The 18,891-nt window shown below is 41.4% G+C and overlaps 2 protein-coding genes across 2 annotated transcripts in view; both read right to left on the minus strand.

Moving 5' to 3' along the window:
- Positions 1–18,744, minus strand: part of SOX5 (SRY-box transcription factor 5) — a 455,968-nt gene extending 437,224 nt beyond the window's left edge. The window contains exons 1-2 of the mRNA XM_066184389.1: positions 18,627–18,744; positions 1,819–1,877 (exon numbers count right to left, since the gene is read on the minus strand). The gene's annotated coding sequence lies outside the window, so the exon portion shown is untranslated. The remainder of the gene's footprint in view (positions 1–1,818; positions 1,878–18,626) is intronic.
- LOC136289993 (chromo domain-containing protein cec-1-like) overlaps positions 1–18,891 on the minus strand; it is a 116,850-nt gene that overhangs the window by 59,551 nt on the left and 38,408 nt on the right. The gene's annotated exons all lie outside the window — the stretch shown is intronic.

Here is an 18,891-nt window from a genome sequence, read left to right on the forward strand (position 1 = left end):
GGATAGGGAGACAGCCTGATGCATTGCACTGGTTTTCTTGAAGATGATGTAACTTCGCAGCAAAAAACCAGATGCCATTATATGGGTTTGAAAATTGCAGAAAAACAAGAAAGCACTAGCACATAAAAAACCCAACCCAAATATTCAAACCCAGAAGATAAATTCTTCCCAGTTAAACATGTCCAGCTTGTCAGAGGTCAATTAGTAACATACACTGAAAACACAAAAACGTTATTCTCGGACAAGAAGTTTTGCAACTAAATTGGTAATACTGGTGAGTCTTCTCATAAGTGCTACGGACCAGATTATTTCGGATTAGAAAATTATTTATTCTCTTATCAGCCACAAATTTCTTTTGATCTGTGGGTTTGAGCCAAGTTTGCACCATGGACCTGCAAACTCTCAGCCATGGGAGTTTGGTATTTTTCCTATGACGTGTTGCTCAAAGCCTCCTCCAAAAAGCAACGTAACGGGCTGTGTGGATGAGTAAGGGAGGCATTTACTGTCCCACAGAGCTTATTATCCCAACATCAGACAAAGCATGACAGGTGGACCCAGCAGGGAATTTCAAACAGGGCAACACTTATCTTAGTGCTATTTACATCTTTGGGGCCTCTGAATATTAAAATTTAAACGCGTACTCTCAAATTTAGAGGAGGGGGAAGAAAATCTCAGATTCTGACTACAGTGTGCCACAGAGAAAAGGCAGAGAAGCAAAAACAAACCAGTCCCTCCCTGTTTGGGTAAGCTGTGTCTTTTAAGAGAGTCGTAGCACTGCAGTTGCACACAGTCGTATCTCAGGTATCAATAGCTCTGCCTCAGTAAGAGCCTGGGAAAGGCAGCAGGACAATTTATATAATTGACTGGATCAGTAGCCATACCTGTTATTAAGATTACTTGACACAAGCTATTAAACAACTACCTGCAGTTGTTCAAACCCCGCCAGCATTCTGCCATTTCTGCTGATTTATCTCTGAAGCATGACTGCCTCAGGCTGCGTGCTCTGGAAATGGGACAACTCCTCCCAATAACAAGGGTACAAGGAATATTACACTGAAAATTCTTCAAGCTCCTCCCCTGAAAAACATTTTGGTGCTTCGAGCTTCAGAAGAAGGTTTGAAATCTGACAGGCTGGCTGTGGCTTTTGTTCCCATGAAAAGCCTTTCGTCCCTAGATGTGCCTCAAGTAAGCCCTTAGGAGCTGTCTTTGCAAACTGCAGTTGTCCAATGAGTAGTGCTTGGCTTTCCAATGCTGTAATTGTGCTTTCAGCATGGTTTTTATATGAAAGCAAGTGGTGTATCTTGCTTAAACTGTATTTCACCTTCACCTCATTTAAAACCATGTAGAACAGGAAATGAGAGTAAAGTAATCAAACGAGGCTTCAAAGAAGATAACGCAACGAAGTTATAGATAGCACACAAGTCCCTTAGCAAAACATTTCTTGAAATAATGCAAACACCAGCCCAGCTGTCCACACAGCACAGCTGTTACCCTCAAACTGGGCAACTTTGTCCAAGCAGGTCCCATGGTCTGCCACCTTTTACACCAGCACATTCCTCCCCACAGTCTTCCTGCATTTCTCCTCAAGCCACCCTCCTGCCTCAGGGAAGCCTTTCTGCCCCTGTTGCAGGAGAGGAATCAGCAAAGCAAAGCCTTTGCCAGCAATGACACAAAAAGGCTGTGAAGGATCAAGGAACTCAAATGGACTGTGCAATCCCTGGACAAGCCTTGTCTTCCAGAGTGGAGCCAACACGCTGCCAATTCACATCAGCACGTCCAGAAATGCCTCCCTGGCAAGGAAGAAAACACACCTCTTACCTGCCAAGTCTCCCAGCTCAAACTCTCAACTCCTTTTTATTTTCTTCTGCTTCCAACTGCTGATGGGAGCAAGGAGAAAGAAAAGAAAAAAAATATCAAAAGACGAGTCACAACTATCTCATTCAAAACCCTTTTCATACTCACTACAACTGTCCTGAATAAAAATCTCAGGGAAGTGGGGTTTCTGCGGTGAATTTTCTACAGAACTCAGATCAGACTCATAGCAAAGCTCCCCGTAAAATATGAGATGCTGAACCTGAAACCAAGACCTGTGGCACAAGGAGGAAAGGGAGCTCTCATTAAAGGAAAACTAAACTGAAGGAAGCAATGGGTATTAAAGAAAATACGGGGATTAGGATTCCAGTACAGCAAGGTGCTTATTCACAAAACTGTAGTAATACATGTAACTTTAATTAATCAGACCACAAGCTCACACAGAACCCTTCAGGAGCTGCAGAGAGGAAAAAAAGGAGAGAGGGACAAGTGGGACACTGAACCCCAGTCAGGCTGAAATCAATAGTTTGACTGACAGCCATTTCAGTGGACTTTGGATCATACCCAAAGTGGCAGAAGAAAAAAAAGATGCAGCAGGAACAGGGAAAATAAACGAGGGAGCAGATTAATAAGTCAAATAAATATTATTAATAGTACAACTTGAGAATAGCTGAGAAATTGCAAGGGAGGGGGACAGATTTTGCTCTTCAGGCTCATAAATGGTGACTTCCTCTATCAAAATCAGTGGAGTAGTTTTAGATTTACATCAGTGTAACTAAGAACAAAATCAAATTACGGAGTACAGAGTAACTGGAGAAAAACCAAGCATTATTGAGCGTTCCAACACTGGGAGGCACTCAGATACTATAGTGCTGAAGGCCATGTTACTAGATTGATTAAATGTTTGATCCATCAGTGGGAGATTTAGCCGATATGGGGAGAAAACTGAGAGCTCTGACTCTAGACTACTAATCAGCTATTATTTATATTTTCTGCATGTTATAAACATACAAAGGAGATGCTTTATAGAATTTGCAGCAATAATAACTCACAGTTATTCCCATTCCTGAGATTAGTTCTAACAGATTTCTTCAACGCTCTAAAAGTGTTTTGTAAAATTATTTTGAAAGAAGTCTTCATAACAAAATCCCAGGACTTACTTTCATGCTCTCATTTAGATCCTCTTCTTTTGAAGTCCTAAAGACTGATATCAAACACTACAGAAACTAAACCCAGAGCCATTTATACTATTTTTTCTCGCATGCACTATTTTTCTTGGACAAACAAGGGAGAGTTTCTCTACGCTTCACTGCCAGGCTTGTCGGGAGTTTTTATGTGACAGTGTGAAAGTAGCAGTTTCTTTTCAACAGTTTCATGCTTCCACAAACACAGACTAGTTTCTTTCAGACACCTACTTTCACTAATGCACTGCCATTCCTTATGTCATGTCACTCTCTGCCTCTGTTCTAAAACCACAAACCTTAATAAAAATTAAAGCTCCAACTCAAGTTAATCTTTCTTTTATTTACTTCTTATTTCCCTCTAAAAGCACTGCAACGATGATATTGTACCTAAGTCCTTACCACTGGGATTTCAAATTACTTGAACATAATCAGTTTTATTACAAATAAAAAAAATTATTCCATCCAGTCTGCCCTTCATTTCCATGCTGAGTCCACAAAATCCACCAATGTGTAACGACGCCTAGAACAATGCTAGTCACATTTTTGTGACGTTTCTGTCACCAACATGTACACACATTTTTTTCACTTTTTAGTAAATGGCCTGCAGGCACAGAGAAGGGTACTACTGGTAACCTGGGGAAATCTATTTAATCTCCAATTGTAGAGATTTATGTTTAAATAAGTGAAACAAGGTTCCATCTAGTTTCTGCTCCCACAGGTAGACTTTGATTAGTAATTACTAGTTCAGTCCTTAAATCCTAACTAATAATGAGACCATTAAAAAAAAGAGATACATTTATACCTTTTTTCTTTTGAGTAATGTCTGAAAAAATATAAAAATAAAACAACAAGTCTCTTTAAGGAAGAATACTGATTTCCTTCCAGAGAAGATGATGTCCTTGGCTGGATTCTAGGCTAGCAGGACCTATCCAGACTTTTCAAAATGTACGACAACTTTAACCAGAACAGGAGGGAGTTTTTCCACAAAGCTGGAAAGCTGTAAGTGAAAAGCTACAACTTCCCATATGGAAGGTCAATTTGTCTTTCAAATATCAGCATTTATAACAGGCTTGTGTTGAACAGAGCAGGACACACAAGACACTGTCCAGCTTGGTGTCCTTCCATTAGTTTGTGCATTGCTGATGAGTGAAAAGACTTTGATTCTCTTCCAAGGTCTAATGATAACAAGTGCTATCATTATCTTCATCATTATTAACCCTACTCTTAAACACAGTTTCAGAAAGAAACAACATTTTCGTAGCACTTCCCTATGAGTTTCTTGTAAGTTTTGATTCCCAGTGCTTGGTTGTAGTGGTGTGGTACAGTCCAGAACACTGTGGAAAGGAAGGTCCACCTTTATTTGGGAGTGTTTGCTCAATGTTACTCAGAGATGAAGCTCCTAACTATATCACAAGAAATTTATTGGTGATTACAGATTACTAAATAGGCCGCCAGTGAATGCGGGATCAAAAATTAGAGCTCAGTGTCTTGGGTGTAGCACCATTTGTACTTGAGATTTATCATCAGCTACATAGCAGAAATGGAGCAGGAAACTTGTCACTAAGTCACTATTTCCCTTTCCTCCAATCTCCCAAAAATAAAACAAGTTAAAGACACTGTGAAAGCTTTACAGTAAGACCCATGCAAAACTTCTGCCACAAAATGTAAAAATCCCTCATGCTTCATTACAAATATGAAAAACAAGACAGTATCTGCAAACAACTTTCACACAACCCTTATGAGTGTTAAAACAGAAACTAAAGAAAAGCTCAGATATTGAGAAAGAACTATGGTTTTAAGACTAAATTATTGAAAGTAGACTGCTTTCATATGTTCTGGCCAAAAGGCAGGGATAAATTAATATTTTCAGAACCTGAAAACCATCTCATTAGACAAGGACTCCAGCGAACCAGCGAAAAAAGTAGTTTACACATTGTTTTGGATAGTCCCAAATTTAAGTTTAATAGCAATAGATCTTTTTCTTCAGGTGCAAATAACTTGCCTCAGCAGTTGAAAACACTTTATAATTCAAGAGTATTTCAGGGGTTCTGGACATATTCCAGAATTAGACCATAATTTATTAGGCATTAGAAAAGAAACTACACAAAGCAGGTAACCTATATTACCCATCCACAAAACCAACATTTGCCTGCCTGGCTCTGTTTCTGTGGTCAGCAATGAAATCAAGTCCCATCAATTCAGTGATTCCCCTCCCAAATAACTCCTTGATTCCCATTTTTATGTTTTTTAAGTTCCTTACAGCACCCTCTAGGAGGCAGGGACTGTTTCCATGCCTCTTGTCTGGAGTGCCAGCTGCAGCAGAATTTCCCTGGTTCCCACCTGCAGTTCCAGGGTAGCCTTCCCCAAGGTGCCACAGTCGAACACATTAACATCCCTCAAGTTTTCACCTCCTTCAGCGCTGACAATGTGCATTTAAGGAGTCAAAGTACAAAGCTGGACACTTGGAATCACAGAATCATTTAGGCTGGGAAAGACCCTTAAGGCTAACCATTTGGTCCCTCAGTGGTCTGACATTGCCCACCCAGCACTAAATCCTCTCCTTAAGTGCCATGTCTACACATCATGTAAGTCCCTCAATGGATGGTGACCCCAACATTTCCCTGGGCCACCTGGTCCAGTGCTTGACAACCCTTTTGGTGGAGAAACTTTTAACATGCAAAAGCCTGGAAGAGCAGCTCAAGAGGCATAAACTGCACTGCTCACCCAAATACAACTGTAACAGGGCTGAATTTTAAAACCGTTTCAAGACTTATCTACGAAAAAAACCTGGTGGCAGAAAACACTGTCTGAGTTCCCATTCTGATGTTGCAGGCATGTGGCATTTGTTTATCCTCCTCCCATCAAACAAGAAACCATTCTCAGAATGTAACTCTGTACAACAACCACCCAAACAAGAGAGGGAGGAGGAATTCAAGCCCCTCAACAGACTCCTAAAATAACATTCCACTTAAGCAACCAGCACAGTGAAGCTTCAGAAAGGTTATTTACACCCCTTTCTACCCCTCCCAGTACAGAAGAGGTACCTGTACAGAAAATTTCTTAAATCAGATATGGCAGAACTACTAATAATCCATTTGCACTCTGGTTGAGCTTGGCTAATGAATTCAAACAAGAGCAGAGGCAAGACACAGACCACCAGATTTTTAATATCCTCATATCTTCTAGTAATGCTGTAATTGTATTTAATGTTTTACTTTGTTGCACATTTTATTGTTGAGTCTTTAAAATCATCTGGGATCCCTTTGGGATATACAGCACTATATAAATGTAAGTTGTTATTATCAAATAACAATCACTGGCCATTTAAATTATACAATAGCTACCTGATTATACTTAACCAAGTTAAAACTCTAATAAAAAACAATTATATATAATCTAAATTAAAGATATTTTTTGCCAGTTTAAAGAACCCAAAGTTTTTCCACATTGGATATGCAAGTGTCCTGCAACACTTGGAGCTTGATCCTACAGCGCTGAAATCAGTTAGGACTTCTGCTGTTGCTTTCAATGAAGACTCTTGACAGAGAGTTAAATACCTTGACAATTTTATTTTTCCGAAGCAGCAAAACTAAGATTTATTTTGTTTCCCACAGTCATTTGAGAGAGTATTCATCTGCACCTCTGGTATTGATCTGGCAGTCTATAACAGTTATTTTGGCTGTATCACCAGCTATATATACGCTGTAAAGCCAAGAAATTATTTCAACCCAACACAGAGATCTCTGAGCTTACGCTCAAGCAGTAAACTTAGTGTTTGTCCTGTCAATTGAGCACAGTGTGGAACATAAAAGCAACTAACGTTCCCTCTCTGTGGTCAGAAGTTCTGACCTTCTCCTGTGATACATCCACAGGGACTCAGCATCCAAAATATTTACCTGTAGCCTTGTGCATGAAATAGTCCATGCAGTCATTTGAGATATTTTAGGATGCTGCAGATTCTGAAAGTGCTGTTGCCAGGCATACCTCAAAATCCTGCAATCAGCAACAAGGTACAGTGACATTTTATCCAAAAATTCTTTTAGATTATTTACTTGACTTGGAACTGTTAGAAATCACATCTTCAGGCTTCAAATCCACTGGGGAATCCACTTGAGTTGAGAGTCCAACATGACTCCAGGATTTAAGGTTAAGAGAAGAACCTTATTTTTGTTCTCTCCTAATAAATATCACGAGACTGGGGCCATGGGGTGTGGATGGAAGCCTGTCTTTCCTGCCTGACCTCCGCCAAGTCACTTCCCTTGCTTCAGGTGTCTCCTCTGTGGAATAAGGACAATGGCATTAACCTTGGTGTTGATGAAAAGCACCGTAGATGTTGCATTTCAATGATAAGAGCTCATCCTGCGGACGTTTCAGCATTAAAAAAAAAAAAAAAAAAAAAAAAAAAAAAAAAAAAATCCAGAGTCAATGACCTGCTGAGAAGTGATGACTACCCCTACTTCAATCCAGCTGGGTTAAGAACACAACCAGCCCAGGATTCCTCCAGCAGGGATGGACAGACTGCCTGAAGGGTTGTAAAATCCTAATGGGAGCTGAAACACTCTAGCTCTAAAGGGGCAAGCTCAGGTGGCAGTGTTCAAGATCTAGTGACCTCAGAAATGTGATTAACATTATTTAAGATGAACCTGGAGCTGTAACCTTGATTTCAATCAGTTCTGAATTCTTCTGAACGATTTAAAAAAAATTAAATATAAGGTTTGGTCTAAATTTCTCTCCTTTTCCTGCTTCCTTTCCAAAATATTTTTTTTTAGAGTGAGAAGTTAGTGAGTTGATTTTTAAGCGAAAAATTTACTAAAAAGCACTAATTTCAAAACACCCTCATAAATTTCTCCCAACAAGAGTAAAAATATTTCACTTTGAAGTAGATATTTTTCTTTAAAAAGTGTTCAATTTTTATTTAAAAATCGTTCATTTTCATTTAAAATGAAAACAACTGAAGTGAGGAAAGACTCCATATGCCTGAGAAGCGGGTGTTAATTCTTTAAGATCTGGTCTAAGATCACACTGGCTGAAGATTCCCTCTCTCCAGCAATGCAAATAACAATGACATGCCACAGACCCTTCACATACACTTAATGACCTCAGTGGCATTCTGCCAACTTATACCAGCTGAGAATCTGGGACAGAAGCCCCAGCTGAAACCAGGGCTCCCTTGTAGATTGACACACACACACACAAAGCTACAGACAGCCCCTACAGCACAGTTTGTGATTTAAAAGGACAGAAAACCCAGAAGATGAGAAGTAGAGATTATTATTAAAAGGGACTACAAGCATCTGTTGCAAAGGGACAAACCTGAGGAAAAGCAAGGCATGGATTTCTTGAGCTCTAAGCTCCCAACTAATAACTTCCTTTCTTAAGTCAGGATGGAAGGAGAAATTTAATAAATTAATAAAACCCCAATAGCGTAAAAGCACAGTAATGACACGTCAGCACTCCATGTGTATTAGCTAACTTTGATTTTAAAGTGTCTCTCCTGGTCTCTCCTGCTTGCTGGAGCACACTGAACTGCACAAGGTGGTGGAGGATGACACCAGTGTCCTGAGCCACCAGGAAATGCTGCATTTTGTTTGACACATGTCCCCCACAGTGTTTCAGCAGAGCACAGAGTGCAATCCATCACTCCTGCCACAACACACCCTGGCACACCAGTCAGCTGGAAGGAGTTGGAGGGATAAGTCAGGGGTGACACCCTGGGGTGGGAAGTCAGACTTTGGTAGGTGTGGGGAGGGAAGGGGAGCAGGGCAGGGGTGGCACGAGACCCATACTGTGGTTTCACTGGAAGGACACAGCCTGTCACAGGGAATTACCATTAATTTGCACCAGCAGCACACAGTTAGATTGAGACCAGCAAGCAATGATGACAAACAGCACTTGCAAGATCACATAATGAGGGGGCAAGGCTGCTTCACTGGAGCCGCTTCACTCAATTAGTGGACAAGGCTTTTAATGCTGCTATGCACAACCAAAGCAATTTTGATTACTTAGAGCTAAGTCTCCATTTAGAATGAGTCAGAAGCTGAAACATCTTTTTTTTTTTTTTTTTTTCCCTCTTTCTTTCTTTTAATATAATTTATCTCCAGAGTGTTTGAATGGTAATAAGCTGTCTGAAGGCTGGACACATTAGCCTCTGTTTGTGGCCAACTGATGCTGAAATATACTTTTTAAAATAAGTTCAAATCATTGTCTATTCCAGCAAATGAAACTGATAAAAGGATAGCAAGTAATCAATAATATACCAGAACTAAGGGCCAAATTTTGCTCTTTTTCACTGCAATTTAACTGAATCTTTGAAAGGGGATTTGGGTAGCACAGCCAAAATTTCAATACAGTACACGAAGAGCAGTAGCATTCTTGATTTGTATCCCCTTGTGCTGGGTTTACAATTACTAATGTGGTTGATTCTGTTAGCCAAAGATCAAAACTGGATTACCTCCTGAGATAAAACTTCTTTTTCATTTAGCATAGATTTCAGTTGATGTTCATGAAGTACCATTTAATCCCAAGAAACTACCAAAAACCTGAGGAAAGTCTGCTAATATTAACAATGTTTCTAAGTTATTTTTGCTACCTTTGAGTTAAAACCTGAGTTTCCACTGTTGAAAGGGGAATTGTACAAGTAACTGTAGATTAACAAAACTTTTGCTGGGCAAAAAAAACATGCTGGCCCGCAGTTTAAAAGTAGATCCTGTGAACATTATTCTTCTGCCAAACCCTCCTTACCATTGTACCTTATGGTTTCAAGTATTCACTGAGATCAGGACCTGAGCTTAAATTAAATATGATTTAGAACAAGGATCTGTGTGCACCATACTCTTATATCTGCCCTAACCAGTGGTACATCAGGATCTCATTATCAATCTTTTCAGACCAAGTTCTGGATAAGCACTTACATATTCCCTGGCACTAGGAGTGCACCCTAGATAGCTCTACCCTAGTTTTCACAGGGAATAGCCTGCTCACACACCTACAGAATTATCCTATTTCATCTTCCACAAACACGTATGCATGCCTGTATGTATAGATGAACTAAGAATGGCATGCCAGATGAAAAAAAAAATTCCATCCAAGACCTTTCTTTAGTTTAGGAAGGAAGAGGATAAGAACAAGACTACCTGCGAGCAGCCCTCATCGATAGACTGTACCGTTAATGAGTCTTCTTGGAAATATCAAGAAATTAAAATACTTTGTTTCGTGTGTATTGAAATGAATCATTCTGATCTTCAGAATTTTATTTTCATCTTTATTTTGGTTGAAATTACTTATCAGATTTGACCCAAATTCCTGAAGAACTTCCGCTGCTTAGAAACTGAATTTTCAGACGCATAAATTTGTTTCTGTGGGAAAAATCTTTACCAAATATGCAACGTTTCAGTACTTCATCAGGATTTCTTACAAGTGGGTGGAGGGGACTGGGGGTGCATGCTGCAGTTGAGAGAAAGGGATTCCTTATCAAAGAATCAAGGGAGATTATTTATCACCCACGTTTCTCCCTGTACCTGATCCAGTGCAAAGCTGTATTTTTCCACTGGCCTCCAAAGCACCTGGTAGTGCCCAGTTCCTGTGGCAGGGCACCCAAACCAACACACCAAATGTCGGATGCCTCAAGGACACAGAGTGGATACAGGCTTTGCCTAAAGCACAGAACCAGGAACATTTTAAACTGCTTCATTTCTCGGCTCCAGTACAGCAATGTATGTATAATTTATTTAAGATTTGACTCGGCAGGGTAGCTGCATGCAATCAGCATATTGTTTTTTGTGAAGGTTCCCCCCTATTGCCCCTTAGACAGATTTTAACTGTCAGTATATTGGCCTTTTGAATTTTTGTTTTCATAATACCATAAGCTATTTGAACATACATTATTATATACTAATCACTGCTTGTCCAATTTTTTTTTTTGAGTCTTACAGGCGACAGCAAAGAACAAGAAATGCAATTTAGTTGGAACTTCAAAGCAATGTTTCACTATCATCCGAACTGGAGGTCTTTTATGCCTCTCTCACTATTTGGTTTTAAAAGTGGAAGGAAACCAGTTGCTTAAATTTGTTCTTTCAAATTTCCACCCACTTCCCACTCTCAAAGGAGGGGCTTTATGATAATAGATAGGCTGATCTTGAGATCAATCACAGATAGAGATTTACTGTCCTCACATAGTCATACTATTGCTTACATACATGAATTAAAGATTGCCTAAATCCTGCCTCTGAACACTTCTAAACTTTAAAAAGATAGAGATCTATATTTGAATTTCATATCCGTCTCATATCTCTATAGTGGGATGAACAAAACCACCCAAATTCAATCACACCTGAACTCTATAAAAACTGGATCTTTCAAGATTTCCTATCATCACATGGACTTGTGTACATAACAAACTACCCCTGAAAAGCTAATACAGAACAGCTCCACTCCACACTCATCCTTATTTCTTTTCAGGAGCGCCTCTGTACAGTTGAGCTTTGCTTATGAAGTGGATTAAGGTACACTCCCACATGCCATTTTTAGTGGTGAAGCAAAGTGCCACAACAGGAACCTGTGCAGAAAAATATTCAATGCTTAGCCAAGACTGCCCATTAATGGCCTAATACAGGGCAAGCCTTAATAATATCCTTACAGTAAGATGCTGGGTGCTCGATGAAAACATTTTAGTGAAAAATTCAGTGGTTCACAGGTGCACAAGGTCATGTTCCTGTAGATGTTATGAACAGTTACTTTATAAATTTAAATCCCCAAATTGGCCAGGTTCCATGTTTTTAAACTTAAATCCCTGTGCTCTACATGCAGTGGAAACAGCATCTTAGTCAGGACAAGCGGGAAAGGCATAATGGACTTCCACTTTCCAGTGGCTCTCCAACCATTAGCAGCAGCTCTGGTTCCTCCTTCTCCTTCATCCCTTTCTCCCTTCTTTTTGACCAAACAGTGCAGTATGGACACAAGACAGCTCTTGTTAAAATCTATTTAGCTCTGTGAGAAGAAAAAGAAAATAAACTCTTCCAAACAAAATTTCAAAAAGGAAATCAACAAAACCTTAGAGATTTAACTAAGAAACTTTCAAGAAAGCAAAACTATTTTAAAATTTCACACAATAGGAAAAGTTCATCAAGGTGGAACAATTGGTAGTGGAGCAGAGAATGAGAAACTGAAAAGGTTAAGGTTTTCCTGGACGAAAATCGTAACTCAAACACAGGGGGACAGTTATACATATGTTTTTGAACAAAAACTCTAACCTGGCATGATTAATTTTGGCCTTAGTTTTGTCAAAATATTGAAGCCCATATGGCACAAAGCAAATAATTTTAATTTTTATTTTAAACCCCTGTGTTTTTCTTGTCTATTCCCTTCTCTTCCACCACACACACTGGCAGCCGCTACCAATACGCCAAATGCCAAATCAACCCTGCAAGCTGGCTGGCACAAGCGCTCTACAATGCTGGCACACGCTTCCCTTTGCAGGGGGATTCTCTCTGAAACCCTGTGGCACATCCAAGCATCCCTGCCTAGCAGCTGAGGACCCTGTCTACCCCAGTCACATCAGCAACAGGGTGCCTTAACTGTGAACGTGCTGCCCATTTCATCACGCTTAAATAAAAACAGCTTCACTTTGCCTCAGTGCATCCATTTCCCCCCTCCCACCCCCAAGAATCAGCCAGTGCTTTTACAATATCTCTGTGTCCAGCAATGGAGAGGTGTTTCTGCTGAGAAAACACAGGATGCAAATCACTGCAATGTGAGTAAGAACACGGGAAAAAAAAAAAAAAAAAAAAAAAAATCACTCAGGCAGGCTGAGCAAACTCCTGCAACTGCAGTTGGCTCCACAGAACACTGGGGCATTAAGTGGAAAAAAAGGGCGCCACTCCTTTACCTCTTGTCCATGAAACCTTCAGTGAGCTGGAGAAAAATCAGGAACACTGAAGGATTTGCTGACCCTGTCAGGGATTCAAACTAGTACTTGAGGCTCAAATACTAAATCATTCCCTTTGATGATTTAGGGAAATCATCAAACACAAACATCCCTGTTTGTGTTTTCCCTATGTTTTTTCCCCTATATTAGAGCATGTTTCTTTAATATATGGCATTATGCATATATAAACACATCTTAAAGTATGTTAGTGGATGTTTATTTAGGATACAAGAGAGTAGATTCCTTAAATAAGCAGACAATTAATGCTTTTTTAGACAAAGTCCAGGACTGGGAAATGGACAGTCTAACACACTACTGAACCAAAGGCATATATACCTTCTACATCATTTTCTACATTTGCACACTAAGTTCATGGGCAGACAGGAATCCCACCTCCCAGTGTGATCAGTGACCTCTGCAGCTACAAGAACTGTGTTCAGGATCTTCCCGACAGCCCTGATGACAAGACCAAAACAATACTCCTTTTTCACTCATAGCAGTCAACAGCAAATCCTTCATCTGTGAGAGCCTGTTCTGAGGGAGGTCTGGAGCATTTCTGACAAAGATCCATTTCTTGGGCTGCACGGTGTTGCAGAGCACAGGCTGCAGGAGACTCTGAGGAAAAGCTCTGCAGTCACACTTGCTCAGAGTCTCCACATCATAAGAATAACATTATTATTATGAGAATAACAACCCCACATGATGCTCTTCCCTTGAGATGTACCGAGGCGCCAGAGGACTGGACGAGGGTGGCAGCAGTGGCCCATCACACTGGGGACACAGCCCGCCAAGTGTGGCACTAACTGGAGATCCCAAAGCGCTGGACTCTCCCTCTTTGGGTAACTCCACCTTGCTGCAGCCCTGCTGGAAGCCGACCAAGGAGCAGGTGAGGAACTGGTCATGATCTCATTACTCCCTGCCAGTCGACATCGCTTGACTGCAACAAGGCTGAAAACTTCCCTCTGTGAAGCCTCATGGGGAGGGGAAACTTCGGTCTCTCCCAGCCACACAGCCAACAAAGACACTGCCTGCGCCTTCCCACAGCACCAAGTTTCTGTTGGAGCAGCAACTCCACCTAACAAATGTAACTTTAACAACAGTAAAACAACCTAATAGCTTCGCATGCCAGGGGGCTAATGCGGTGAGCCATTTAACGCTGCACTAAATAGCCGTGGTTTTGGTTCTCGCTGCCAAGTGCCGAACTGAGAATTGCAACTGCAGGAGCAGTCCCTAATTCGTTAGTTAAAGGGGGTCATTGCTCATAGGGTGGGGAAGAGGAAAGAAGGAGAGGAATATCAGACGACTCTAAACATTCAAAGTCGACAGAAGGTTGCACTCCTGAGAGAGGCAGTATTTAGTTGAAAGCCTGACAAAGCTCTGCAGCTGGGAGGCCTGTGGTGGTTTTACTCGACACTAAAAAACTTGCCATAAGATACTTGTAACCTGTATAATAGGCTTCGTGGAAATGGGGAAGCTGGGAATGAAAGGAAGGTGAAAACATCTTGCTAATAACACTGCGGTTTTGTTTCAACTGGCCCTCAAAACCATACAACCATGCAGGCTGCCAGCACAGCAAAGTAGCAGCAACACAAATAAACTGCTTTCCCATCTACTCTTCCTGAAAAAAACAAAACAAAACAAAACAAAAAAAAAACAACCAAACTCAAAACTTCCTAACAGATCCGATTGCAAGGGGCATCACTTAAAAAGATACAACAAAACAAGCCCAAATTTACAGGGCACCTCTGCAAAGGGAGAGCTTTATTCCTGGATGTTAGAACCCTAAAACAACCGTTTTCTCTAATTTCTGCCATCACTCAGATTGGCCTTGAATTACCTCCTGATAGGCCTCCCATGTGCTTGCAGATGAGAGAGTGTAATGGGGATCTGTTAATTAACTAGAAGCAAAGTTGCACGGTGGGGATCAAACACTGGATGCGTCCTAAAACTCCCACAGAGAAGATGAAATGCAGCGCAAACTTTAAAGACTTCCCGTCATTAGCCAAGACCTTGGCTGCTCCTGGCCCAGACCCCTCCTGTTTCAGAGAACAATGAGGACAATGATGGCAGAAATGAAATAGTGCAGCAAGGAACAAAGGAATTAGCTATTTACCCACAGAGAGAGAAAGGAAAAGAGGGGCAGGGGGGAAGGGGGAAGGGAACTTGCTTTTTTCCTAGGGTTTCTGTCTACTTTTAATTAATTTACGGCTGCCAGGGACTTGCACACAGAGCACGCCCAGGAGCATTGTGTTAGAGCTCAGTGTTAATACATGTACCATCTACTGTTTACTCCCAGGCAGGAAGGAGAAGGAGCTGGGGCAGAGGGGCAGTGGGGAAGGAGGAGAGGAGACCTTCCCTCTTCAAAGCTGCCTGAAAGAGACAGGCAGAGATGAGCAAAAGGTTGTGTTGATCTCTAACCTCTCTGAACCTGCTTCCATGCAGGCTGTTACTCTTTCAAAGAGCCCCAGGTAGGGCAGATCGCTGTGGGCAGGACTTGCACTGGGCACTGAAATGGAAAGGGAGGGCACTAGGACAGGGATGTGTAGGTGAGGTGATAGCAAGCACTGTGGAGTCAAAGGGACAGGTTTAAAGGGCTTCCTCCAGTGCCCTCAGATCAAGGGAGATCTGAGGGTGGAGGCACACAACCCAGCAGTGCTCTGAGGAGACACCCAGCCTCACTTCCCTGTGCTTCCAAAGGGTGTCGAGCACCACAGGGCATCACACTAGCAGCCAGCTTATTCAGCAGTTCCACAGATAAATACTGCCCCCAACTTCAGTGAACACAGTCCAGCTATGGCTAAACTGTGCCCATCCCTTAGACAACAAGGACATGGCACCAGACTTGAGACCATCACCATAGAGGATGCAAGACTCGATACCCTAAAACACCCAAGCTGGCATTGTAAGCCTGTGTTTGACTGGCTTACTTAAGCACCAAATGATAATTGCCTTCACCTTACCTTGCATCTAAAACTGTGCCACCCCCCTCCCCCCCCCCAAGAAAAAAATCAAAAAACTTTGTCATATGGCTGTTTTCAGAAGCCTGAACCCCAGGGTGCAAAGCGGCACTGCATTTTCACTGAAGGACTGGAGAACCGAGCATAGAGAAGTCACACTGCACAAGGAAGCCCTGCATTAAGGCTCAACACCTTCCCCTACAAAACCATCAGACCTCAGAGAACTGGGTAACGGATGCATCACGAGAAGTTGAAGGGAACAGCCTAATCCTCCTAGCAGAGTCTTTGTGAATGTTTCTCTTGGGCTTTTCCCTCTCTTGAAGAAGGAGCAGGAGAAGCAAAGGCTCCAGTGAAAAATAAAAGTCTGCAGCTGATCAGATTTATTCTTGGCCTAAACAGTGGCCTTAGGCAGCAATGGTCTCAGCCTGTGTTCTTCACATGCCTGCTTTTGATAAGGAATGAGGTCAGGAACGTGAGCCCCAGGTGAGGATGAAGCACTTAGACTATTTTCTGGTTGCTTAGGAGAATGTTGGTGGAGGTGTCAGTCTTTCTCAGAGGTAAGAGCAAATTACAGTATTACATTTTAAAAATAAGAAGCATAACCATTTGGTTTCCAGATAACCTGTTTAGAAGAATCAGTGTGTGTTTCACAGTTCAGCAAACAGGACAAGACTTTCCAGGCTTACAGTTAACAAGGTGAAAACAACAGCTAAAAAGCCCACTGCACATCAGGCATGTTTGGCCATGTAGGAGAAAAACACAGAAAATTTCCCTGGCGTTTGGTCCAGGGAAGCTCCATTCACCAGACAATGAGGGCAGGGGACAATGAGGAAAAGCCCTTTGATGCCATAACTAGTGTCTCAGCACTGCCCTACATTAGCTAACTCCACAGGTGGGAAATAAAAGGTGAAGGGAAGGTTGCATAATTTCATATCCGGTTTGATGCATGATAAAGCCAGCTATGTTTTCAAAGGGGGAAGTGATGTATATTTTTACAAAAATTCCTGTGTCAGATAGTGAGGTTTTCACATAATCAGCATCATTCATGCATTGCTTACACATCACTCAGCCCTAACTAAACTGAACTACAATATCTTGGGGAACATCTCACTGCTCTTTCACTCTTCTCCTCCAGCAGCTCTTACTTCTCCCCACAAAAACTGTTTCCCATTACTTGGAAGACATTGCCACTATGATTTCTGTGCGCAATCACATTTTTTTCTACCAGTGAGATCAAGGAAACCACCTGGATATAAAAAGAGGGAATAAAGGGGACTGACTTTATGGAATTTGTTCAGATCTTAAGCAGAACACACAAGATTGTCACTCCAAAGGGAAAACTGCTCTAACGTGGCACCAATATGTGAGATCCATCCTTACCAAAAGGTCTAAACCACAATGTAACACAGTCCAGGTTGCAAATTCTTTTATGCACCTCTGATAGGAAAATGACTGTTAGAATAAGTAATTTTTTAAAATCTGTTTTATTAATTCATCTGGCTTTTAACACAGAGAGAATCATCCCATCACAAAATCTGCCAAAAGGTTCAGTTACTATTAGCCTCCAAGATGCAAGCTAATTGCTTTCTGTGTTTTTCACCAAAACCAGCTGAGATCCTGAGGTTCACAAAAAGGATACTGCACATGCTCAGAAATCTGCCTGGCCTGAAGATTTTTAATTACAAATTTGACATTATTCTTCCCCAGTGTAAAATTTGAGGCGTACATCTTACAGAGATTTCTCAAGCCTGTAACTCTGCACATCAATAGTCTTGCTGAAGCTAGAGACACAATTCAGATGCATAAACCAACATGTGAACTTGCCAAGCCTTAGCAAAATCAGAGACAGCTTATCACAGCTAATACTATAGGCTTTGCCACAACTGCCTGAAATGAAATTCCTTTTCAAAGAAATATATTTGACAGAATTTTTGTGGAGAAACTGTTGGGTGTGTCTTCTTTAAAAAAATTACCAAAACAGATAACCATCCAAATGGTTACCACACGATCTCTTTATTTTTATGTATCTCCTCCTTCCCTGAAGTCAGTTTCGGATGAAGGTAGTCCAGAAAAGCCAAGTGGGTTGACTTCTACACTCTGGTAACTCTCTGCTGCCACTGCTACTTCTTGAGACAGCAGCATCTTCATACAGTGCACTTTGAAACAGGCACTCTCTGCTCCAGTTTATTCTGGAAGCAAGAGAAGGGAGGATATGCTTGATGCTTGTTCAAGGGCTGGAATTCAGCAAGTTGATCCAGCTCAGGGGATGGTCTAACAGACACCAGAGAAGGCCCAGGTGAGAGGCACAGCTCTGGTTTAAGCTGTGCACTTAATTTTCTTTTACATCAAGAAGGACAAATGTGAATGGTTTAATCCTGATTGATTCATATTACTCCACTAGTTTGTCTCTTAGAAAGAATTGTTGATAAAGAGTTGAAATTAGCTACAGAAGTAGACAGTACTACAACACAGAAGAGAGCAATGGTTCACCCAGCTTTTCCAGAAAAAAACCCCAGCACCCCTATTTTTAAGGGTATGATATTCAGCCTACTACACCCTCCAACAAGCTGAGGACTCTACCTCATTTGTCAGCACATGGACCTGCACAACCCGGCCTCACATTTGCTCAAGCAACATATTCTGCACACCAGTCCTTTCTCTGTAAGAGGAAGCAATCCCACTTCATAAAATCGGCAGTACAGAGGTCTCTTCCATCTCTAAAATGACAAATCATTACAGTGCAAGTCTTACCAGTGCTGCTCCCTGTTCCCACGTTATTTGTTCCAGTCACAGCAGTTCACAAAAACCTTTCGCTGGCTAGTTTGGAGACAGCCCCTCCTTCTCCTTTGTATCTTGAGCCAAAGCAATACTGTAGAGGTACCAGCAACAGGACATTGTGCTTTATTTTTCTATTGCACAGGTAGCGATGGGCCTGAGCTTTCATCTAAGGTTTTCTACAGAATCATGGAATGACTTCAGGTTCAAAGGGACTCCAAAGATCATCTCATTCTACCCC

This window comes from Chamaea fasciata, unplaced genomic scaffold, assembly GCF_029207755.1.
Source record: "Chamaea fasciata isolate MVZ Bird 193981 ecotype frontalis unplaced genomic scaffold, bChaFas1.0.hap1 SCAF_5, whole genome shotgun sequence".
Lineage (NCBI taxonomy): Eukaryota > Metazoa > Chordata > Aves > Passeriformes > Sylviidae > Chamaea > Chamaea fasciata.